Genomic DNA, 25,017 nt, shown 5'->3' with positions numbered 1-25,017 from the left:
GAAGTGACGATGAGGTCACCCGAGACCATTGACTCCCGATGGACCCATTATTGATTCAACCCAAAAATTTATTCTAACTGAATGGTTACCTAAAACGGAGGATGTAAATTAGAAGACACAAATACAATAGATCTCGGCATGGATACGCAATTAGTGGTTTGAAATTAGTGACATATGAATAGAGCTAAACGATCCGGAAATGTTTACTCGCTCGCTTCATTGCCCTTTCCCTCTGACCCCCCCCCCCCCCCCCTTTCTCTCCCCCCCCCCCTCTCTCTTTCTCCTCGATATTTTTCCTTTTCCTTTTTTATTCTCATATTTCTTTGTGATAAAATGTCATGTTACCAGATTGTACTTTTTATGAAGCGTTAATTACGTGTTAACACGATAGCAAATTCCCGAGCTTAATTGTGATATCTTTGCTTTATAGAGTGTTGTTGTTGTTGTTGTTCTTTCGTTTCCTATAAGTCGGCGACATTTTTGTTAGCGCAGTCCATCACGAAAGTAGAACCCCTCATTTTCTGGTAGGTGGTCCTAGTAAAATGGTTTGTTTATAAATTTGTATGTCTTATTTTCAATGATGAAATTGCTTTACCATGTTTACCAACAAATTAGGAAACGTGTTTTTATTTTTTTTTTCTTCTTAAGTATTGGAAGGTACGGGATGGGAGAGAGGGAGATCGCTCCGTCCCCCTGTGTTTCTTCTAGAAGTTAGAAAGAAAAAAAGAAAACAAGAAAGAAAGAAATGAAAGAAAGAAACAAAGAAAGAGAGAAAGAAAGAAAGAAAGAAAGAAAGGAAGGAAGGAAGAAAGGAAGGAAGGAAGGAAGGAAGGAGGGAAGGAAGAAAGAAAGAAAGAGAGAAAGAAAGAAAGAAAGAAAAAGATGGAAGAAAAGAAAAGAAAGAAAGACAAAAGGAAAGAAAGAAAAAAGAAAGAAAGAAGGAAGGAAGGAAGGAAGGAAGGAAGGAAAAAAGAAAGAAAGAAGAAAAACAAGGAGAGCTCTTGACCGTTTTACGCTACAATACACCTGTGATTTAATAGGAAAAAAATGACGTCATCTTGAGCTTGTCTTGCCCATCCTCTCCCCCTCCTACCATATCCTGCCCCCCCCCCCTTGCATTTTAGATTTTTTTTTTCATTTGGACATGTATATGCAGAAAGAGGAAGGGAAGGTCATTTTGAGGTGTCGTTTTGAAACTGTCATGGAAAAAATGGGAGTGTAAAAGGCCGGTGAACCTGAGAGCATTGATCGAGGGAACAAGGTGTCGAGTCAGGGTAATGGACCCAGTTTCAGGGATTAGTCTAGGTTCAAGGACAGAAAATTCGAACGTCCAACACCAGATGACTTTTAAAGTTACTTTTCTTGAACTTTTATGAAACTATTTACTGTCCCTTAATTTGTCTCTCGTTATTTATTTTCTAAGTAGTATTGTTTTCTTCTCCCTCCTCTTCTTTTCCTTCTTCTTCATCTTTTTTTGTCGTCTTCTTTTTTTGCTTTATCTTCTTTAATATTCTTCATATTTACGTTCTCCTCTTAATACATGCACTAGACAATGCGATATGAATAATCATTTATTATAAAACATTTCCAAAATATCATTAAATGTGTAAATAAATAATTATCAAAGAATTTCATTACAAAAATGGGAAAGCTAAGCAAAAAACATGTTCTTTTAATTTACCTTTTAACTTTTTTTAACTCATCATGCTCACGTCAGTCGCCAACTACCCCCCCCCCCCTTCTCTCTCTCTCCCTCTCTCCCTAAAGAACCACTTATGTCAAAAGGGTAAATAGAGAACATAAAAATCGGCAATAATGGAGGTTGAAAAGGGAGAATTCAATTGAATGAAAGCAATGCTTAGGACATCTCTTAACGACCACTGAAGGTGGATAGAGTTTCTGTCAACCTAATCCCTGGCATACTTTGAACTTGGTCTCAAAGGGGGCAATACGACTGAAAAGGGAGGGGCAAAAGGTTGGTTATACACCTATCGAGGGGTATTAAAGGTTACCCCCATGCAGCGTCTGGAATATATTTTCGAAATCTTAATAATGCCAGTTAACAAATCTTAATTATGTTCCGTGAAGGAGATATGGTATTAAATCCTTAGGTATAGAGAAGCATGGCATGGGTTTTTAAACAGACCTATAATGTTAAATTGCAGAAAAATTCACGTTTTAATAATAATAATAATAATAATGATAATATAGGGTATTTATATTGCACACATATCCACCCTGTTAGGTGCTCTAGGCGCTCCTATATTACACGGCTAAGCTAGGCGTTCAGAGCGCACACAGCATTATTTTCTACCGGTACCCATTTGCCTCACCTGTGTTGAGTGCAGCACATTGTGGATCAGTTTCTTGCTGAAGGAAATTACGCCATGGCTGGGATTCGAACCCACGACCCTCTGTTTTATGACTCAACAGAATGATTCTGCTATTGCTTCCTGCAAAATCTTTTTTTTCTGTAAAATCAGTTTTTTTTTAACAGTGTATAATGGCCTCTGAGATATTAAGACCGGCGGGAGCAATTGTCGCGGGAGCAAAAGTCGTGTCAACGCTCCAGAACTCCGGTCTACCTTTAACGAGTCTCAAATAGACCAGGACCTGAGGGGGTAAGAGGAGCTGGATATGTTTCCGACACCAAGAAAATAGGGCCTAGAATAATTCCCTGCGTGGGGGGGGGGAGACGTTTGAACTGTTATAAGCCACGGACTCCGGGGTGTTGTTCAAGAGGGAGGGGTCATTAGGACCCCCTCGCACTACTATACCCCCTGTAATTCGGTCAATCGACCATCATTGCGATAATGGTAATATATTGTTTAAGTATACGGTAAATAATCATCTAAAACTATCTAGACTGGTTCTCATTATTCTTGGATTACCCCCACCTACTTAATCACACCGACAAGAACTGAAGAATGTGATACTGACTCGAATTGAAAATTGGGTCAATAGTCCATTCTTTAATCTCACGATTTTTCCTACTTTGCGTTATTTCTATTCATTCTTCTCTTCTTTTACTTCTTATATGATTTATAATTTTCTAATATGAAAATGATTCGCATTCCATGCAAGAGCATTCCTAGACAGAAAGTATTTTCTTGAGTCGCAAATTAAAGTAATGATAATTGAGCAGGGATAGTGGTTTTAGATCGAAATCAGACTTGGAAAACTAAATTGGAAAACAATCAAAAAAGAAGCCTGCAAGTTTTAGAACACCTCAAAATATGGTTCCGATCGAGAATGGTGAAATATCTCCAGGATAAATCAACTGGAGCGAGACAGTTTGTAGAGATTAAGGTCCGGTAGACGGGAACATATCCAGTCTCTCCAGGGGAAAATGAATGGCCTACAAGCCGACGATACTTCAGCATCAAGGAAGGGGTTGGTGCTTGGTAGTTTGTTAACCCTTCACTAGAGAAAAGTGGTCTAAAAATGCATCCTTTAGTCCGTGGCAGTGACTGTATTGGTACACAGTAGGCTCCCTCGAACCATAGAGCTATCTGTAATAGCTCTATGCTCGAACCATATAGTAATAGCTCTATGCTCGAACCATAGAGCTAGCTCTATGCTCGAACATGTCGAAATAGCAAGATGTTTGCCAGTCTTGTGTGAAGACCCGCTTGTTGATCACGTTTCAGTCAGGGTCTGTGCCTGCCTAGTGCTTGGGTATTACATTCCCGCTATGATTGTGAGCTGTGTGAAAGGGGGTGAGGGTGTGTGTGTGGGGGGGGTGTGTATTCTGCTAATGAGGGAGGGTTTGTGTGTGTCTGGTCAAATCTGGCTACGAAAAATGATGCTTTCACACGCACGAGAGTCACGCTTCGTAGAAGTGTTGGTCATTTTCGGCCAATAGGAGGCTTACGATATTGCGACGGGAAGCTGCGAGACGGTAGGTCGGGCAAGAGTCAAGCATGTGTGTTCCGTCCAACACTCGTAATGTATAACCATGTACACACACACACACACCCTCCCTCACACCTGTGGAGATGACAGGTCTATGCACACACAGACAAACTCAAACCAGAGAAACATTCCAATACATTTGGGTTTTTCATTTCGCATTGCCATGCTCTCCTCGAAAACAGCACTGTTTGGGAGATTGTCGTGGAAACCAGAGTGGTGGAGTGCGCTAGCTTTCCCGTGGGTGCAGGACTTCTCGTGGATTATTCATGTGCAAGTTACCACCGTAAATCGTAATCTTCCGATAGTGACAATGAAACAGTAACCGTCTTTAGCTAAGAACCACGATAAACAACCATGGAGATAATTATATGCTAACTGAACTCCCCCATCGTCGACATCATGTCAACTGTCATGCGCATTCGTGCCTTTATACCACAAGAAATAAAGCGATTTCACCAGCCCAGCCAGGTATGCGAGTTAGTCTGCTGTGCAAACCCTTCACGCCAGTTAAGGGTCTGAATGTGCAGCCTATTAATGCCTTGTGTACTGAGAAATAGCAAGTTTTGTATGTGCTAGTCTTTGCGTGGAGACCCACTTGCTGAATAACGTTCCAATCAAGGTCTGTGCCTGCAGACCATATTCGAGTCCGCGTCACACTGCCAGCAGACCTCAACCTAACTACTTTACATCCACATCATCGGTATAAACATGATATAATGGTAAGAGAAAGCTTATTTCAGATGGAGAATAGACTAGCTTACAAAGTAAATCATGTTGAGGAGACCAGTTTTTTTTCCAAGATTCGGGAAGACAATATCGGGAGAGGGAGCTACATATTTCCAATCGTCTACTCGTAAAATCCAAATTTTAGCAGTTGAAAGAAAAAAAATCAATGTTCACAACATTTTTGTAGGTTGGAATGTTTGATGATACTCGAAGACAATTCTTTCTATTTAACCTTTATCAAAGCTTTATAGACAGGGCTGTCTGTAGCTTATGAAACTTTTATCCTTACATTCCAATCTTTCCTTTCAGACAATGCATATTTCATATCTATTTTAGCTGAATATGAATTAAACTTTAGATGTAACTAAACCTTGGATTTTAGAGTCCCCATGCAGCAAAGAAATTGTATTATGATTTTCAGTCACAGATATCGTGAAAGTGTCTGCATGAAATTGATTTTTTTTAGGTATGTTAGATCCATGTAATCATATTTTTAGACATCATATGGATGACATAAAGGTCTATTTAAAAAAAATGACATTTATCAAAGTTCAAAAATTCTTATAAAACAAGACATCTGTAATTTTACTCACTTTCATTCATTATAATATCCAACCACCCCTCCCCCTCCTACCTGTGTCAAAGAAATTGCGATAAAAAAAGAGGGCCTATTTCTGGTTGATGTATTACGAAGGCGTCGTGGCGTGAAACCGTTAAGCAGACATAGCTTCACACAATGATTTTGCGAGGGATAGCGTCAGTGCAAATCACTATGCCAGAAATAGCCTAGGTGTCAATGACCCAACGGGTTATATAGGCAAGCCTGTTGATTTTAAAGGCAGAAACTATACTCTAAGCACTCTGATAATGGTAAAATTGCTGATATGTTTGTGAATATTCCCATGCACTGTAAAAACTGTGGTGTTAAAACTGACACCAATTGGTGTTAAAAGAGGACCACACCCTGAGGTGTCAAAATAACACCCTAGAGATTGAACATATAAACACCAAAGAGTGTAAATGTAACAACCATAGGTTTTGTAATAACACCTATAGGTGTAAAATTAACACCAAAAATTTAACACCGGTGTAAAAATAACTGGTGTGGTCCTCTATATACACTGGTTAACACCACAGTTTTTGCTGTGTGGGAAAGAACAGTGTCCCGCCGAATGTTCACAGTGTATTACGCAGTGTGAAAGGTTCGTCACACTGTTGATTTAAGCATTCCCTACCCGAAAGTACACAGTGTGTGCCACAGTGTGTTCACAGTGTGGAACACAGTGTGAAATCACCTTCACACTGTTAGATTTGTTCACAGTGTATTACGCAGTGTGAAAGGTTCGTCACACTGTTGATTTTAAGCATTCCCTACCCGAAAGTACACAGTGTGTGCCACAGTGTGTTCACAGTGTGGAACACAATGTGAAATCACCTTCACACTACTAGATTTTGGCATTTCAATAGTGTGACATATTCACATAGTCGACCATACATGTGAACACACTGTGAACAGTCACACTATCGAGGTGTCCACAGTGCGAAAATATCTCCACACGGTTGAATTCGAGCATTTTGATAATGAATATTTTCGCATAATCCACTATGTGAACACACTGTGATCACACTTTGTGGCCCTCTTTCCTTTCCAGCAGAGTTTTAACAGTGTGATCACCTTTCCACACTGTCTACGATGTGAAATAGACACACCGTATAATCTCTCGCACATTAGAAGTGTCCACAGCCTGATGGTGAACACCTGTCTTCACGCGCGGTGTTAAATTAGAACAATTTTGTACAGTGTGAATCACAATTCCACATAGTCAACTATGTGAATACACTGTGGATAATCACGCAGTAGATGTATCAACATAGTGATTAAACTGAGCCCGTTTGAATACTAGTTAATAGAAATTTCCATATTTCTATTAACTAGTATAGATATTTTACAAATAATAATAATATTGTACTTATCTAGCGCATAATATTGGTAATCTCTATGCGCTTAACAAATGAATTATCTATTACATAAGAGATCAAAGTATGAATATGGTTTTCATTAAAAAATAAAATATTATTCTACATTAAACTAAGTATTGTGCTACTTTGTAATAAACATTAAATTTACATATATCATTACATGGTATCAATTTGGTACTAAACATTGAATAAAACTATATTAAACTATAGTTTAACATATTTCTATATTTCCCTTACTACACAGCAAAAACTGTGGTGTTAACCGGTGTACATAGAGGACCACACCAGTTATTTTACACCGATGTTAAATTGGTGGTGTTAGTTTTACACCTCTATGTGTTATTACAACACCTTTGGTTGTTACATTTACACTCTTTGGTGTTATGTTCAATCTTTAGGGTGTAATTTTAACACCTCAGGGTGTGGTCCTCTATTAACACCACAGTTTTTACAGTGTACGTAGGTTCGCATAAATGACAGAAAAAAGTCGTACATTGATATTGAATATTGGATAAAGGATGAGGATAAGAGATTCAAAGGTGTTAGCTCTGGAAATAAGAATTTCTCTGCAAAACACTATTAAAACTGGTCAAGGTAAGAGTGTACCTTTAAAGTAATTAATAGGCCATCAATTTAGAAACCGCAACACTAATCATCGTCAGTATTGTTATTATTGTCGTCAGCCATTCAATCACTGGTTGTACGATACAATAAAAAGAGAAGAGAAGTAGTAGCGAAACATGGCACCGGGGACGGGGTGGGGGAGAGGAGACGCGAGAGTTTTAAGGTAAAAAAAACCCACACACAACTGAGATATAAAGAGAATAACAGACGTTAATGTGTTGTTTGTTTGGTAACATGGATGTATAATAATATTAGGCGCATCTGTAACTCGACGCGTAATTATCTTGTTTTTAACATATTAATGTTAATTGGTGAAAGAAAAGTACGCATTAATGAACACGAAATTAATAATGAATATGACCACCTTTTTTATTAACAAACCCCGACGAATGTTCAAGCACAAAAATCATTGATACGTGCATAAAAATGTTTCTAGAAGATAATCATTCCTATATCATGAATATGAAGTGAAATGCAGACAATGATACAACATTATGATTGATATATTTTTCTCGTGAAATACCTCTGATTTTCGAAGGATGAAGGATAAGGGGATAGGGAGGATGGGGGTATGTCCTCATGCTTTTTTGAAGCAGGGGTAAAATAAAAGGATGGTAATATAGTTGAACAAAAAAGAGATACAAATCGGAAAATGTTCAATATTAATATGCAAGATACTTTCATTTCATTTCATTTATTTCCATATCCAAGTTCAAGTAACAACATATGCAGTAAAAAAGAATGTAAAGCATTGAAATTGAGAGTAAATTTTTTGACAAAAGAAAGTGGGGCAATAGGATAACAAGATATTTAAAAAAATATGAGAACGACAGAGATGGGGCGAAGAAGAGGATAAGAGGGAGTTAGCGAGGGAGAAAGACATAATAAAAGGGAAAGAACGCACTATCTCTCTCGTACTGTTAAATTATAAAAAGGAGGGAGAAAGCGAGAGAGAGAGAGATGGGTAGAGACAGAGGTAAATTGTCAATTCGTCCACTACCAACTCGTCCACTCACCACATGGTCTACTTTCATTTAGTCTAATGCCATTCCATCCATTATCATTTCGTCTTACAACCATTTGGTCCATTAACCATTTGGTCTAATTATCACTACGCACAATCACCATTACGTCTATGACCATTTTCGTCTCATAACCAGTTGGTCTAAATTCTAATGTCCATTTCATTTTCATTCATTTTGCACAATTCAACTCTTAGTCCAATTAGACCAAATGGTAAATGGATTAAATGGCTATTGGACCAACTGGTTATTAGACGAAATGGCATTAGCCTAGATGAAAGTAGACCATGTGGTGAGTGGACGAACTGATGGTAGACCAAATGATGTTAGACGAGTTGGCAAATGGACGAATTGGCATTAGAGGAATTGGAAATAAACCGAGACAGAGGGGGCGATAGAGAGAGAGAGGGGGGGGGCAGAAAGAAAGAGAAAATGAAGAGGAAGAAAGATAGGTGGTTAATCATATTTTTTCAAATCAATTCATATCTCGCTTGATTGATAAACCAAACATGCTGGTAGGCACCTGTACGAGTGTATGCTAGACTGGTGCCATTTAGTCGGTTGCAATACACAATGTGGTCAAAACCCCCTAACCCTCAAAATGCTAACCGCTAAAACTCATTGAACTTTCATTCACTTCACACTACACACATTAGCTCTTCAAATACAAAAACCGAGTAAAGATCCACATGAAAACATGCTCAGCCCTCACATCACGCCTTTTTGTTTGAAAACGAACAATCGAAGAAACTGGTATCAAAATAGATTTTTTTTCAGGAATCAAATATAACAGTTATTTCAAGAGGGTGGCGTTTAGAAGATGGATGCGGTTTAGGGCCAACCTATTCATGCCCCCATCCCACAAACCCAACTTTTAGAGGGTTTTCGTGGGTTTCCCATCCACGGATTGAAATAATCATTGATTGTATCAAAGGAGAACAAAAGAAGGTGTTTCTACCGCGGAACACCGAAAAGGAGGGAAAACATGATTTCAAGTCGGAAAAGAGTCTAGTTTGGTTGAGGATTTTGTTTTTTCGAAGTCGTGTGAAGGTACTATCATGACACATTCTCCGCGTAGAACTGTTGTGATTTGGCTTTGGAAACAGACCGACTTGGATTTGATTTGTCCAAATTGTTTTGGTTATAACACGGTGACGAGCAATAGGACTATCCTTAGTCACTCAGTTTCATTGTTGTTTTGTTAAAGACAAAATGGCAATTCATATTCCAATATAATTGTCCAATGAAAGTTTTAACCCATTCAAAAAATTTTTAAGGCATATATGCCTTCTCTATATATTTTTTCAGTACTGTAGTCATTACTATTCTCATTCGGTTATTATTGGTATAATCTAATCTAACACACTAAAAAATAGCACACTGCTTAAGCCTGTTACTCTGAAAACAAATTGTTTAAACTTTTTTGTAGTTGTTTAAAATGTGTGAATAACTTATTTCAAAAGTTTAAACAGTTGTGTAAAAAGTTGTAATGATAGTTGTTATAGAGTGACGGGCTTAAACAACGTGCTTAGAATTTCAAGCAGCGTTTTTACAGTGCGTACTATTTTATTGTATTATAATCAGTTCTTATGTATTGGGTCTATTCTGTCTATTATATTCGAATCTGTTATGATATTATCTATTTTAATATATTCTATTATTTTCATTCATTCCATTGATTCCAGTCCTTATTCCATTATAATTATCATATCCTAGCTAAGCTATCCTTAAATATCCCGTTCTTCCCTTACCTGTTTTAATCTGTTCTCTCTTGTCATGTTTATTACGCCTCATTTATTTCAGTGTTTCTTTTTTAAGTTCTATTCTCTTCTGTTCTTTTCTGTCACATTTTACTACGTGCTACTCCATTCTTTTCTACATGTATTTTAAATTCTATGTCATTTTGTTTCATGTTGATACATTACATTCTGATTTCCTCCATCACACATCCACTAGGATTCCAGAAATATTTCGAGGGTGTGCCAGAAGTCAATTTTCTCTTTAAACCCTTGAGGTCGAGTGACTAACTGTTAGCAGCCGTTCCTGTTATATATGAGTTTGCAGTAAATATTATGATTTAGCAGGCAGCTGTAATGATGCTATGTTGGGGGATCTGTAAATATGAATTTTACAGTGAATTCATGAATCTGCAAAAAAGGGAGAAAATGATTTTTAAAAATGTATACTTTAATTATGTTAATTTATGAAATTGCAATGGCAATGATTATATTTTGGCATGTGATTGAACATATAAATGATGAATTGATATAATTACATAATTATCAACAGCTCCTTAGCCATGCAAGGTTTTCAATTTGGGGGTTCGAATCCTCTTTTTCCTGAAAAAAAAATTACCAAAAAGGGTCATCAGTCTAAATTGTTGGGCATTTCGTCCCTGAAAAACCGTTTTCCTCCCGTATATATTCTTGCTACGGGCTTGATTATGTAACAATGTATTATAAAGGAATATCATATAAGATGAGTATTGGCATCAATCTATCGTTCTTAAAGTCTTTCCTTTAGTTTATGTCGTCAAGGTACCGTGTATTTTATGTTCTTATGTTGGTATAACAATGCCGTTCCTCCGTGCGCGTCTCTCCATTGCAACCTGGACAGGGATTCCAAATCTCAACAAGCAGTTAATTAAATTACTCTGAATTGGGGAGGGAAACGTCGCTTTCAAAGGCGTCAGAGCAATTAATTTGATGTCGGCGATGACAACTTTATCAATAACATTGCCATGGCATGGGAGTACTTGACTGTACATCACATTCATCCAATGTTGTTCATGTTGTTTGGAATATTCCGATAATCAAATTAATTGTAAAAAAAGAACACGGCATTGTAATTGGGTGCGAAATACAAGTTCACTAATCACTTCACGTAAAGAGGATAATTGTAATTATGGTAGTTTTATTGATATAGACTTACATTGGACATATTTATTAATATTAATTGATACAACCTAAACCTGGAATTTCGAAGCACATGTGTCATATCACATCTCAAAATACATGTAATTTTTGAAGGACTTTGAAATCAAAGTGTCAATTTAAAGAAAAATAAAATCTTATTTTTGTTTTCAGTGATGTTCTCTACCGTTCATCGAAAAAAAACCTCTTCCTCTTGTTCACATTAAAGTGAATCTTGATGTCCGTGGGATCTGCTTCGACCACATTGTTTTTAAACTTTCCCACTCCTACCATGGGGATCTCCATGCTCATACCATATTCATTTTCCCAGGTTCTTCTTTCATGAAGTTTAGGAAGTCATCAATTTACTCCAGCTAATCTCCATTCCCATCTGGAGTTATTACAAAACACAGTTAACCACTGTTCCGATTGATAGACTTGTTCTCAAACTCTAATAATTACCAATGATAATGAACCTGAGTCGACACAATGTCACGATATATCCTTTCACAACGCGGCTCCATCTAACCTACATCTTTCAGGACGAATGACCTTTATTTTAGAATCCTTTTCCCATGAAATGAACAGGTTAAATTAATATCAAATACATCCGATGACCTTGGTTTTTGCCCACTTATATCTATAGCGACGCGGCAGACAGGAACCAATATTTACATGGATATTGTTCCGACATAGTTTCGACGATACCTTTCTTTGTCCACCCGTTTATCCTTTTCTCTCTCTTTCTTTCTCCTTTATCTCTCTCGCTCGATCTCTCCCTTCTCTTTCCCCCCCTCTCTCTCTCTATCTCTTTTTGTCAAAAGAACATGCATGTATTCCCATGGTCCGTTATGTTCATAATTATTAGAAGTCATATATTCACCTTGGTGTGGTGAACATTATGGTTATCAGACGAAATTGTGAGCAGACGAAATGGCAATTAGACCCCGTGGATAGTGGACGAACTGCTAGTAGCCAAATGATAGTAAACGAGTTGGTAATTGGACGAACTGGTATTAGACCAATTAAAAATAAACCGTTACAGAGATACCATGGTCGCCTAAAATGGTGATATCTAAATGTTGTGATCATCATTTATAGTAACTCATATTTTTAAATGTCCCTTGAGTTTCATGGAAAGGCGCACAGTAAGCTTCAAAAAGAGCTAAAATTTATTATTCAAAAAGAAAAGTTTAGGCCTAAAGTTCACTCCAAGGGAATTAGTTCCTCGTCAAGCTCAAAAGTGACTGAATTATTGTCTTTTTCTACTTAAGGAATATGTTTTATCCCCTCTGCAAAACCATTCCACTATTATTCCGAGTCCATGTATTTGGAACACTTGGTTTGAACACTGCATCATAAGTTGCCGACCCTACCATGCCTGTAAACGTTAAGTCATGTACAAATATACATATTCTTAACAAGTGATCCAGAACCTGTTACCGGATGCAATTAGTATTTGTTTAAAAAAATCGCTTGTTTGCATTTTTTGGGAGAAAATTCAACTTCAACCGACCGTGTGACAATGTCAGATTTATTTCCAAAACATGTCAAAATCATAACAATGCTTATGAGCCGTAGATATGGTAAAAAAAAGCTCATGAGGCATATTTTCATAACAATCATTACCAATATGCATTCATAATATGCCTATCTCTAGTTGTTATGTTCGCTGTATGTCAGTACGCCCTTGGTCGTATTATTTTGTTTTGCTCCAATTGGAAAATCATAAATTTGCAAAATTCCAATGTCACGTATACACAATATAAATTTGATTTAACTTATTTTGTATTTTTTTTGGATAAAATGCAAAAAAAAACTCAAGAGCATCATGTCGAAGGGCTCATTAATTTCCAGGCCATCTGTAACATATTTTGACATCTAGTTTAGAAACGTATATTGACAGATTGGTGATTTAAAAACAATCAGTACTTGATCTTTAATCATAAACAATGACATGCATTCGATACGATTTTTTTTTTCTTGGAGTCTATTTTTTTGTACTAATTGGTTAAACGTGACTAAATGATTGATTGAATGATTGATGGATTGATTGATTGATTGATTGATTCAACGGCAAAATATCGTGTCCACAAGACTCGTCATAAAATACCGTAGATAATATTACACAAGGCTGCCATAAAGAAGCAGTCTCAGAATAAAAAATTACAAAAATGTATTTTCTTTGTCAAGCCCGGTAATCATCTAACCATGGCAGTCATTGCATATTCTGGTAACAATGACAAACTAGTGTCATTTCTTCTATAACTTTACCAGGGAACTTTGAGACAACTCCTTCCAAACCCATCTCATATTTTATTTCGTATTCAAACGAAAATTACATTGGGTCCAGGGAATGGGGGGGTATCGCTGCAACCGACACGTTCACACGTTTTCAAAACCAATTGAAACACGCTAATTTTCTTAACATGCTTAAAACTAGTGAAAAAAGAAGAACCCCCCCCCCAATCCTGAGAGAACAAAATAATCAACTTTGTTTTTATCATAACATTTGGCGTTTGGACACTCAAAACGCGCCACGCGCGCATCACACCCTAAGATATAACTTATATTTCTGGTGGCGGGTTCAAAGATCTAGAAGTTTTACATGATTTTGCTTTAACAGAACCCCCCCCCCTCTTCAATCTAAAGTCAGTGATTTAATAATAGTTCGGGGGGGTCTCCAAGCGACATTGACTGCATTAGGGACCGTACAGCTCATCGAAATTATTCATTGATGGTTGTTAAGCACGCTCTACGAAGCATGAAAGTCATTGTAACCGAGACTAAGGGAATGCATATTTACAATATCAGTCATAGCTTTCCTGAGTCTGATCAATTATATATATGAATATGCGAAGCGAGTGTCTACATCAAAACCATTATGACTTGCAGATTTATTTTATGATTTTACACTGAAGAATATACCTTAAGGTTTTAAAATGATTAGTGGTATACATAGTGGTAGAACGTTGAAGGGGAAGTTTACCTGACGAAACGTTTGTTGTAAAAATACCGGAAAAAATGATTTAAAAACATTTGTGTTAATTTTAAGGAAATCCCATTAAGCTTTTGATTTGTGAAGACATGTATAATCAGCTGAACCATATGAAATGTTTTTGTATTGGTATTTTTATTTATTTAATCACGGTTAAAAAGCCTGCTTTCAGCTAGAAGCTGCTTTTCAGCAAGGCCGTGGACAAATGATAATAACAAACAATGTGTGTTATAAAACGCATGAATTTTATTTTTGCAAATGGTTCTTTATGTCTAACCCAATTCTTCAGGAGCGGATGAGAAATGATCTGTCTGCTGATATACTAGTACAGTAAAAACAATTTTCATCCTTGTTTTGGAACATGTCTATACAAGATACCTGGAATGCTGCTCGCATTACATTACAAATAACAAAAAATTCTATACATTTTAAATCTTTTGAATAATTTTCCTCAAACCTTTACCAATATCGTTTGATATTCTTACTGTTATTTTTACAACAACCTTTTGTCAGGGTGAGGTTCCCCTTTCAGTGTTTTACAAGTTTTGTATGTGATTGTGCGCAAAATGGCAACAATAATTATCTTGAATTCTATATATATCTTGACGACGAACGATGAAGGTAAAAAAAAATCATTACCAAAAATTTTACATGAGATAATACAAATTTATCGGTGTAAAAGAAGAAAAGTATCTTTGGTTAGAGTGGCCCCAAATTGGCATTAATTGATATAAAATGTTAAATCCTGTTCTTAATGCAATATCAGCAATATCACATCCAAATCAATTTATACGTGAAAATCATCTTGCAATTGCATGCGTCTACTCCTTTAATAACTTTGAAGTAAATCAATCTTTATATTTTTCTTAAAATATTTTTTGGTTTGCCGTTTTTATTGTAATGGTAGCCAATAATTCGCCGAGCTATTTAACGTATTTAAAAACTTACCCTCCCAAATTTCTTTCAAATAAAAACGAAAGAGATGTAACCGCATTTGTCTGCATCATTCAAAATAATTATCTTCAAGGTCTTCAGAACGATTTAAATTTGTATCTGTCGAGTCCAAACCTATTGAAAAAGGGGTTAAATTGGATACAAAGAATTAGAAACTAGGGAAAATGAAGAGGGAAATGGTCTGTGAAGTCATGGGTCATTGGTCCAGAACAAATTTGATTTATCAAATTACTTTGGATCCAACCGAATGATGGATTGGTTTAAATTGATACAAAAGATTATCCAGGATCTGTAGATTTGAATAAAAGTTGGATTCTGTTGCGCTAAATCAAGAAACGGAGAACGGCATTCTTTTATCCGTCTCAATGCTCAGCTTGCTTAGCCCAAATATTGTATTTGCTCCGCCGGTCAATGCGAACTTTGTTTGGTTTTCGTTATATAGTTTTTATTTGCTTTAATACTTGGTTTAAAACTATCGTCAGAACATCGATATACAGTTACACTAGATATGAATAATGAATAATCAAATATTTATACAAACAATAATGCAATTATAAAGTCTTACACCTTGCACCAAGAATATTTCCAAGTCATGCAAGTGCAAAGTTTTATAACGCCGGAATGTATTCATGCGTGAGGTTTAATTGTAAAACATCATTACTGGTTTAATTGTAAAACATCATTACTGATTTCCATGTAAAAGTCAAGCACTGTACTTAACACCAGTTATATTTGGATGTGCAAACTATAATCAAAATAGGAGTGTATGGCCTATCCTTTATGATATACCAGGATTAATACGAGATAAAATCACGAGAGAAACCCCCATGACCTTTTCACCATAAATACATGTAGAACAAAATCATATCTCTCTCATCCCCCATGTCCACTGTAGTATTAACTTTGTTAAAAGTTAGGCAACATTTTGTTAATTTTTTTTTCATTGTTATTTGATCAAATTATACCAAATGTTGGCTAAACAAATAGCATTAGTTGAGAAATCATAAACTATAAATCTTCCAAGCCTTGTTTATTTAATAAAGAGAGAACATTGATCTTTGTTGGGTAAATTCATCGCCAAATATAGTGTGTAAATTTTACGAAATGTTGTGTAACATTTAGTCATAAAATATGCATGATCCCCGGTTACCCATTTTGAGTATTTTAAAATCAAATCTTTTAAGTGTGTAATATTCATATCACGCATAATAATTATACTTGCTTATATAGCGCTTAATGAAGTCTCTAAGCGCTCTACAGTATATGCAGCATAATTACCCTGGCTTTAGCAGTGCAGCTGTTACGCGCTGCGCTGCGTTTCAAGGAATAAATTCCTACCAGGTACCCATTCACCTCACCTGGGTTGAGTGCAGCACATTGTGGATCAATTTCTTGCTGAAGGAAATTACGCCATGGTTGGGATTCGAACCCACGACCCTCTGTTTCAGAGTCCGGAGACTAATCCACTGGGCCACAACGCTCCATGCATATTATAGCCTTTTATGATTGAAGTTGTTTGGTTATTAAGCACAATACTGCACTTCTAACCAAATTTCCCTTTAAGAAATACCAGTTCAGTCAGAGTTTAAACAACCCTTAATGAAACAAGTGAAAATGAATTATAGAATTGATTTTGAAACAAAAATAAAATAATATTTTTATGGTTCAATCCAAACTCATTTGTTATATAATCTATAAATGTCAGTTTCATTGTCAATCAAACAGACAAATGCAATAATGGCCCCTAAATACTGTATTTACTGAATTCACAATATTCAATCTTTCTTTGTAAGTATATATACATTTATAGTTATCATTAAGACTATTTTGTCATTTTTGTGCTAAAATAACAATAAACAAATTCAATAGCAATATTTTTTCTCTATTTTCTCCATTCACTTTGACCCCAACTATCAAGAATAAATGAAGGTTTAGCAGGTAATCCCGCGAGTGAAATATCTTGAATTAGCCATAAAAGGCAATGATTTATTAAGTACCGATTAGGACCTTAGGGGCTAGTCTGAGCCCAAATATTTACACATTTTTATCACCAATAAGTTGGGGTTTTATTCATTCGTTAATCTCTAACTTCCGTTGGTTCGGGGCTACCCAACCCGGCAGACGGCTGGCTCGATATGACCTCCAAATTCAATGTCACTTGTTCAAATATTGAATATGATCATTTTGATAAAAGGAATAATGATAACAATATCAATTCTTTTCGCATCTGCTCGTTAAAAAGCGATCTTTCATAACCGATTCATACAGATGGACACGTTTGAAATATATGACAGTTGATACGAACTGACAGAAATTTCATCTGTTTTTATTTCAAACAATTGGATAGTTTGAGAAGAGAAGATATATACTGTAATAAAGTTAGAGAACAAACGGAGAACTGCAAACGAACTGGGATCTATTCTAGTTGAAAACCACAAAACCTATCCCCACTCCTTTTCTCTCCGTTTTTGTTTCTTTTAAATTATGAAATTTATCCAGGCTATGCCACACTATCTTTAGAACTCATTAAAGGGTACTTATTGAGTGGTCATCATTCATTCGAACCATCTCTATTCACCTTTCTATACCAGAATGAAAAGGGATGGATGGGAGTCCGCCAAAATAGATGTGTTACCATGGCAACTGTCGTCTGAGATGACGGATGGGATGGGGGGATTGTTATTGCATGGAAGTAACAAAAAATAGTTACGGTTGATGGTTGTTTGGTGCTAGCCAAGAGGGGAAAGTTTGATCCTCGTATAGGGTGTATGACAGAACGGTGGGTACACTGAAAAAAAAACCTTCGGTGTTAATCAAACGCCATCCCTTTATCTATGGCCACACAAGGGAGGTGTTGACACAGCACCAGTCTCGATTGGGACTGACACCAAATTAGTGTTTCAGCAAACATAGCAGGTCAGTGTTAAAATGACATTGGTTGATTATAAGCTGATGTTATTCAAAGACTTTTCCGGTGTGGTGATTGATATCGGGTTGGTTTTAGATTAACACCGGTGTAAATACAAATCGTACTTTTCAAAGAGCAATTTCAATTTGATTTTTTTTTGTTCAGTAATAACTGTTTAAAGCTTCAGAAATCATTGCATCTGATTTGCTGAGAGCGAATTTTACAGTGAAATTCAATGGTAAGACGCTTAACTAAAAAATCCTCCAAAAAAGGTGTCAGAGCGGGGTTCTCTCTATCTGCATTTACAAATTCAATTTAATACAATTCAATTCACTTATTTCCACGTCAAAGTAAAAGCATTTCATACATTATTAGACAAACAAACAAGCTAATACACATATCTTTTTAATGGGGGTGATAATAAGCACATAAATGACTTGTTGGAAATGCTCCTCACAAATAAATATATACATAACAAAAATATAATTAACTAATGATACATGGAAATGGAAATATGATTATATGATAAAAAAATATGAAATAAGAAAGCATGTGTAGTTTAGGAAAAGTTTAATATAACGTAGCGGTAGGCGTGGTCTTTGACAACGGATGGACACGCCCCTCTTTAACTCTCATTATTAGACAAAATGAGGGGGCATTTATTTTTTTATTTACATATTCTTTTTTTTTTTCAAATTAAATTTCATGAACTCCATAAGCCCTGACAAATCAGTGTGATATAAGTGTTATACCACGGTAAGAATTCTAATTGCCTATAATTGTATATACTGGTTGCAGTAAAAAGACAACGGTGGCGGTGGGTATGAGATATAATCAGGGGAGTCTTCCCTGCGCACACTCAATCAAGAGCAAAAAATAAAGGAATAAAATCTTACTGATTCCCAAATTCACAGTTCATCAATATCAGATATTTAGACTGATGTAGATCATCACGTCTCTATTATAGTGCTTCATTCATCTATCTTGAGACTCTGTTAAATTTGTAGAGGATTTCTATCATATTTTGTCAGGCAACATGGCAAAGAAAATGAACGAAAAGTGCTATAAAAACCATTGATAGGAGCACAATATTAGCGGAGACGTGACCATGATGACTATAAGCACCAATTACAACAATCGTTAAACAGATAATTGCTCGCTCTGGCCCCAATTAGAAAAAATAGAAATCTGAGCCATGATTTCTTTTTAATTTTCGTGCAAAAATAGTTGAAAATTGACCTTAATCATTTGCTTTACTTTTCGTGGGTTTCCCTGGGGTAATAGAAGTCCCCTGAAGATTTTGTTAGTATAATAGTTTGGAAAATTGTTGGCCCAAATATAGAGGGTGTTGTATTGTGGGTGACCGTGGAAGAAGAATGGCGAGTTGTTGGACCAACACTCAATCAGCTTTCATCAAGCAATTGGTGAGCACTTGCTTCGGGGAATGTAATTGTTTAGGGGGAAGTTACAACCAGAAATTGTTAGGCATGATAGAGTGACGGTACTGGGAGGTTAAAAGTGGGGGGGGGGGGGCAAGTGGAGACCCCCAAAAACGTTGGGGCAAGGTCGGATTACTCAGGGCAAATTTCCCGATCAGAGAATTGATATACCCAGGCTGGTATATTCTCGAACTCCGACGCGGTCTGAAATACTCTGAATACGCCTTATAATGTTGTTTTCTTCATTTTTTTTCTTTATGGGGACAACAGGGGGAGGCAGGCATCCTAGGAGAAAGAGTGTGGTAAAGAGAGTTGATGGAGAGAGAGAGACAAAGAGAGGCAGACTGGCAGAGAGAGAGAGGGGGGGCAGTCCGAGGCAAGAGACAGACACGGCCCTGGGCCTTTAGCACCCCCGCCCCCCCCCCCACTAATGCGTGTATTATTTTCCATACATAGGCAACACTCCCTGGAATTCTGGTAGGTGTTACTAAAAATGGAAAATTGAAACCAAATGACTTACATTTTGAAGTAATTTTATTATTATTATTCATTTATTTTTTCTTTTTTTTTTGGGGGGGGGGCTCCTCAAATTATTCAGGACCAAACTAAACTTCATATTTTGTAGTAAAACCTCCCGGCCCTCGTGACTGACCGAGACAAACGGGTTTGAGCATATTATGGTTTAAAAGGCAAAATACAGAATACAATACACTTTCACATCGGGCTAATTATTGATTTTCTACCCATCACTATATTCAAGTTTGTATATTTTTTCGTTATATAAAAAGGCATAATCCTTTCCAAAGTTTGTTACTGATATTATGTATTAGCAGGTAGTTGGGAGGTCCGTGGTATATGTATTAGTGTAAAAAGGAATGAAAGGACACTTTGAAAACGAATAACATCAAGAGTACATCCCAGCGGATATTCAAGTCCGTTAAGGTATTGTTTAACTTTGTGAGCAGCCGATTTAAAAAAATCTAAAATCAAGATGAAACATGTGTACAAGTGCATGTATTAGAACTAATAAACCCTGAAAACAATCATTATTGAGAATGAAAAGCTAAAACTACAATGCAAACCCCGATTTTGTAAATAGGCGTCTTATAGACATCTAAATAGTACACATAAGTGTATGGGATGAAATTAAGATGGTGTTTCCGGTCACTTTATATTTCAATTTTTGAAGCACTAAATAATTATTTTCGAACGCAACTTTTTCTGGGCTTCATTTTTGTAACATATCACAGACACAGGTGACAAGTGTGACCTTCTAGCTCAGGTTTTTAAAAAGTCAAACCAATGTTAACCAATCACGTTGAATCAAGACAAGGACCTACGAGCCAGTCACCACCCCCCCCCCCCCATTATGTTACAATCATAATTACTGTCATGATGGGGATTTTTTATGGAATTCGAACCAACGACCTTGCTATCTTGAGCACCGACACTGGACAAACTACAGTCACCATGTTTCGAGGGGGGGGGGAGCCTGATAAAAAACAACAACAAAAGACCAAGATCGTGAAGAGTTTCGCACCATCGTCATATGGTGGATTTACCATGAAAAGCATCATCATCTGCCCCGCCCCGCCCCAAAACGTACGCGTCACGTAGACAAAATCCTTTAAGTGGCTGCCATACTTTCGTCATTTTTCCACCCGATTATGACCCTCAATATCTCCTTACAATTTCCTTTGAAAGGCCTAAGTCTTGTATGTCAATATTATCCTGCCCACGGTGACCTGGCCGTAATCCATCATAATTATCTCAAGTTGTCCTGGCTTGAGGAAGGGACAAGGGGAGATGGTTGGTGGTCAAGGAGCTAGCTGACCGGTGGTCAATAATGTAAATGGTCAAGAGAGAGCGGCCGGGGTCGAGGTGGGAGGCTCCGCTGCTTGTATTTGAGACAGGGCGTGAAATTGGGTGTTAACCCCTCGGAACCAGATCAGCTGAAACACCACCACTCCGTGTGGAATACTGGAATTCGGGGAGGGGTTCGGGCCGAGCAAAATGGTAGATGGATCCGTAAGCTATGAACGGTAACAACAGATCATTGTCTTGGGACTGTAGTAGGTTTCACTTTTCGAATTCAATATGCGAATCCAACCATTCAACGAGCATGAAAAGTGTGAAGTCATGAATTCATTAATATTGTCCAAGAAACATTGAATGACAATATCGACTCATGATGGCTGTGTTGGTGATATCTAATTGCTGCCATAATGGCATCGCGATAATGCCAGCTGAGGTTGGCCTACCACTAATGCGCATATCGTGTGGATGTATACATCCACTGTGTCTACATCTTACCCCGATATTAAACTGTTAAAACGCCAAATGGTCGCTTTAGTATAGTATACACAGCCCACTCCCCTCCCCCTCTCACACATATTTTTTTCTCTCTCTCTATCCCCATTCGCGGCGGAAACCAGAAAATTTAGGGGTTGTCCACCTGAAATTTTGGGATGGACACAGGTAAAAAATATTGACAAGCGCCCCCAAAAAAGATTTTGAACCTAAATTTTATTAGTTGGTAACCCAAAAATTTTTTACAAGCAAAAAAAAAAAAAGGTTATCAAAAAAAAATTCGTGGGGACCGTCCCCCCCACCTAAAATTTAGGGGGGCACGTCCCCCCCCCCCGCTTCCACCGCCTATGTCTATCCCCACCCTCTTCAGATTACACTTCATATCCTGACCCAACCTCCTCCTCTATACTAGAAATCGATCTGAAAAGATAATTATGTTTTTATATCTGTCTATCTTGCTATAATCTATACATCAACCTTCCTCTATTTTTTTCTTTCTGTTTGTTCATCTGCCTTTCTGTCAATCATATTTCATTATCATTTTGATGTCTATCTAATTATCTTTTAATCTTCCTCCCTGTCTTTCCTCCTCTCTTACACGCTCTCTTTCTCTCTCTCACTCACTCTCTCTCTGTCCCTTTGTTTATTTTTATCACCCCCCCCCCCATCGCTCTCTCTAAATCTTTGTATATTTTCTAAAATAAGTCCTAATGAAAAGTTTATTCTCATGTTCCTCTTTATATTCCTGGTCAAGTCCCATAACGGGGTCATCGTTCGACTTGATGTATATTCCTAGCGCAATAATGATATATTCTGTGTAGGATATTGACCAGAAACAGGAATTCATCAAAACGTGTGCCATATGTAGCCGAGAGCACAATATTTTGTTTACATTTTACACAATCGAGTAGTTTCTATAGCATCGTTAATCATGAAGAAAATCTGATGTATTTTTTTAAAATATTGAGCAAACATTCGTCATAATCATTGTAGTGATTATTACAATGTTATTTCAATAACATGATCACGCGCAAAAAACGTAAACAAATTTCTTTTAAAAAAAGAGAGATTAATGATTGTCAACTTTAAGGACACTTTTATAAAGTCTCTCGCATATTGTTACAAAAAAAATCGAAGATGAATTGCTCAATGTCAGCGACCTTCATTTATCTTATTTCAGTGGGCTTACAATACGGAACTTCCTGCTTCAACTGAAGAGAAATTCTGACAGATATTTTCCAACTAATCAAGCCGCCATCTGACTGCCCCATAATGGCCCCCCCCCCTTCAGTATCTATTAAACACGCGCGGGGATAATGACTACAGCTGATGGAATATGAATTGACTATTTAAAGTCGTTGACCATTTTTCATTCTGGAACCAGTAATTCATCCATTTCCGTTCTTTAGAATAGCGAGGGTACAATGGTTTGAGTTATTGTGTGTATCTATAACATCTGTTATCATCTGAAGATTGCAGTCTATTTGCAAACCCTTCCCTCGAAATAAAGAGTCTGAATGCGCAACCTTCTATGACTTGAGTACTGAAGGTAATAGCAACAGCAAGGTTTGTTTGTGCTAGTCTTGTATGTAGACCCACATATTGATCAAAGTGTCAATCAGGGTCTGTGCCCGCAGACTAGGGGAAACCTTCGGTTTGGTATCAGACATGTCAGAAGGGGGTGTAAGAGGGGGCACGATTTGGGCGTGTCGGGGCGCCGCTGCGCAAGAGTATTTTGACATCGGGGCAAGACGAACTAAAAGTTGGTGCCAATCAACCCCCCCCCCCACCCCGCCCGCAACAAACGATCAACCTGTTTTGATATGTATTTACGACACAGATCTCTATTTTACTTCTCTCTTTTCTCCTTCTTCATGTTTCTTTTTCAAATTCATTTTTTTCTTCACTAAACGAAAAAAAAACTGAGATATTCATAAGAGCGACCGTGCCCCCTATGCCCAGTAACGCCGCCCCTGAGCTGGCGTTGAAATGAGGATGAATAATCCGGATAAGACAACCCTCTTTCAATCATTGATATTTCAACCACTTTTTTTCATTTTAAGGAGCTTTTTTTTGGGGGGGGGGGTGATTTTGCTGAAGGCTGATGTGTATTCTTTTTAATGTTTATTATTCTTCCAAGGGGTGAAAATGGTGCTTATGGTTAGCGCTGTTTAAACATTTCAGTGTCAAGGTCCTTCTACGAGTTCAATGCCCGGACAAGGCACATCCATAAGCAACAACAAACACACGCACAAGTAAACACGCACAAATACAAATTTCGGAGACATACAACGCGTTCAACCGCAATTTTGAAAAAGATGACTATTTTTCTTTTAAACAAACTCTCACAAAAGCTGTAAAGATTCTTTCCGAATCGAGTTAGGCTCCAGTCACGCAACGGCAAACGAGAAGGTTATGTAGGGGAAAAAATATTGATTACAATGTTGTCAGCGCCGATAACAACTTTGTTTCGAAGGGATGAAATATTTGTAGAACTGTCATTCAACATGTTCAATAATCAATGATTTTTTTTTCATGTCTGTAACGCTAACAAGTGGAGCGTTGTGGCCCAGTGGATTAGTCTTCGGACTTTGAAACAGAGGGTCGTGGGTTCGAATCCAAGCCATGGCGTAATTTCCTTCAGCAAAAAACTGATCCACAATGTGCTGCACTCAACCCAGGTGAGGTAAATGGGTACCGGTTGGAAGTAATTCCTTAAAAAACTGTGTGCGCTATGTACGCCTAGCTTAGCCGGGTAATATAGGGGCGCCTTGAGCACCTAACAAGGTGGATATGTGCGCAATATAAATACCCTATATTATTATTTTAAAAGACCAAATGGATGAATGGATAAGGGAGATCAAAATATTGGAAAATCACGAGGACACCAAGTCGAGCTTTTAGAGCAGTGCCTATTTCATCAAACTGTTTTACTTCGTACTATATATCTTATTTGCGTTTGCCCCCCCCCCCCCATCCATCTTGGATACCAAATAATCGCCATGCATGGGCCGAGTTAAAATGAAAAACTTTTTCAAAACTTCCAAATAAAACGAACAGTAAGAAAACGTCATTTACATTCTAACATTCAAATTGAGTCTCCTTCGGCATGGTTATGAAAAACAAAATCATTAACGTCAGAGATCTTGAGGTTCAATAGCACGTGTTGTTTATTTTCGATTTTATTTAGACAGACAGGGGTAATTTTAATTGAAATCAAGGAAACATT

The sequence above is a fragment of the Lytechinus variegatus genome, chromosome 17 (assembly GCF_018143015.1).
Source record: "Lytechinus variegatus isolate NC3 chromosome 17, Lvar_3.0, whole genome shotgun sequence".
Taxonomy (NCBI): domain Eukaryota; kingdom Metazoa; phylum Echinodermata; class Echinoidea; order Temnopleuroida; family Toxopneustidae; genus Lytechinus; species Lytechinus variegatus.
Note: the sequence above shows the minus strand (reverse complement) of the source record.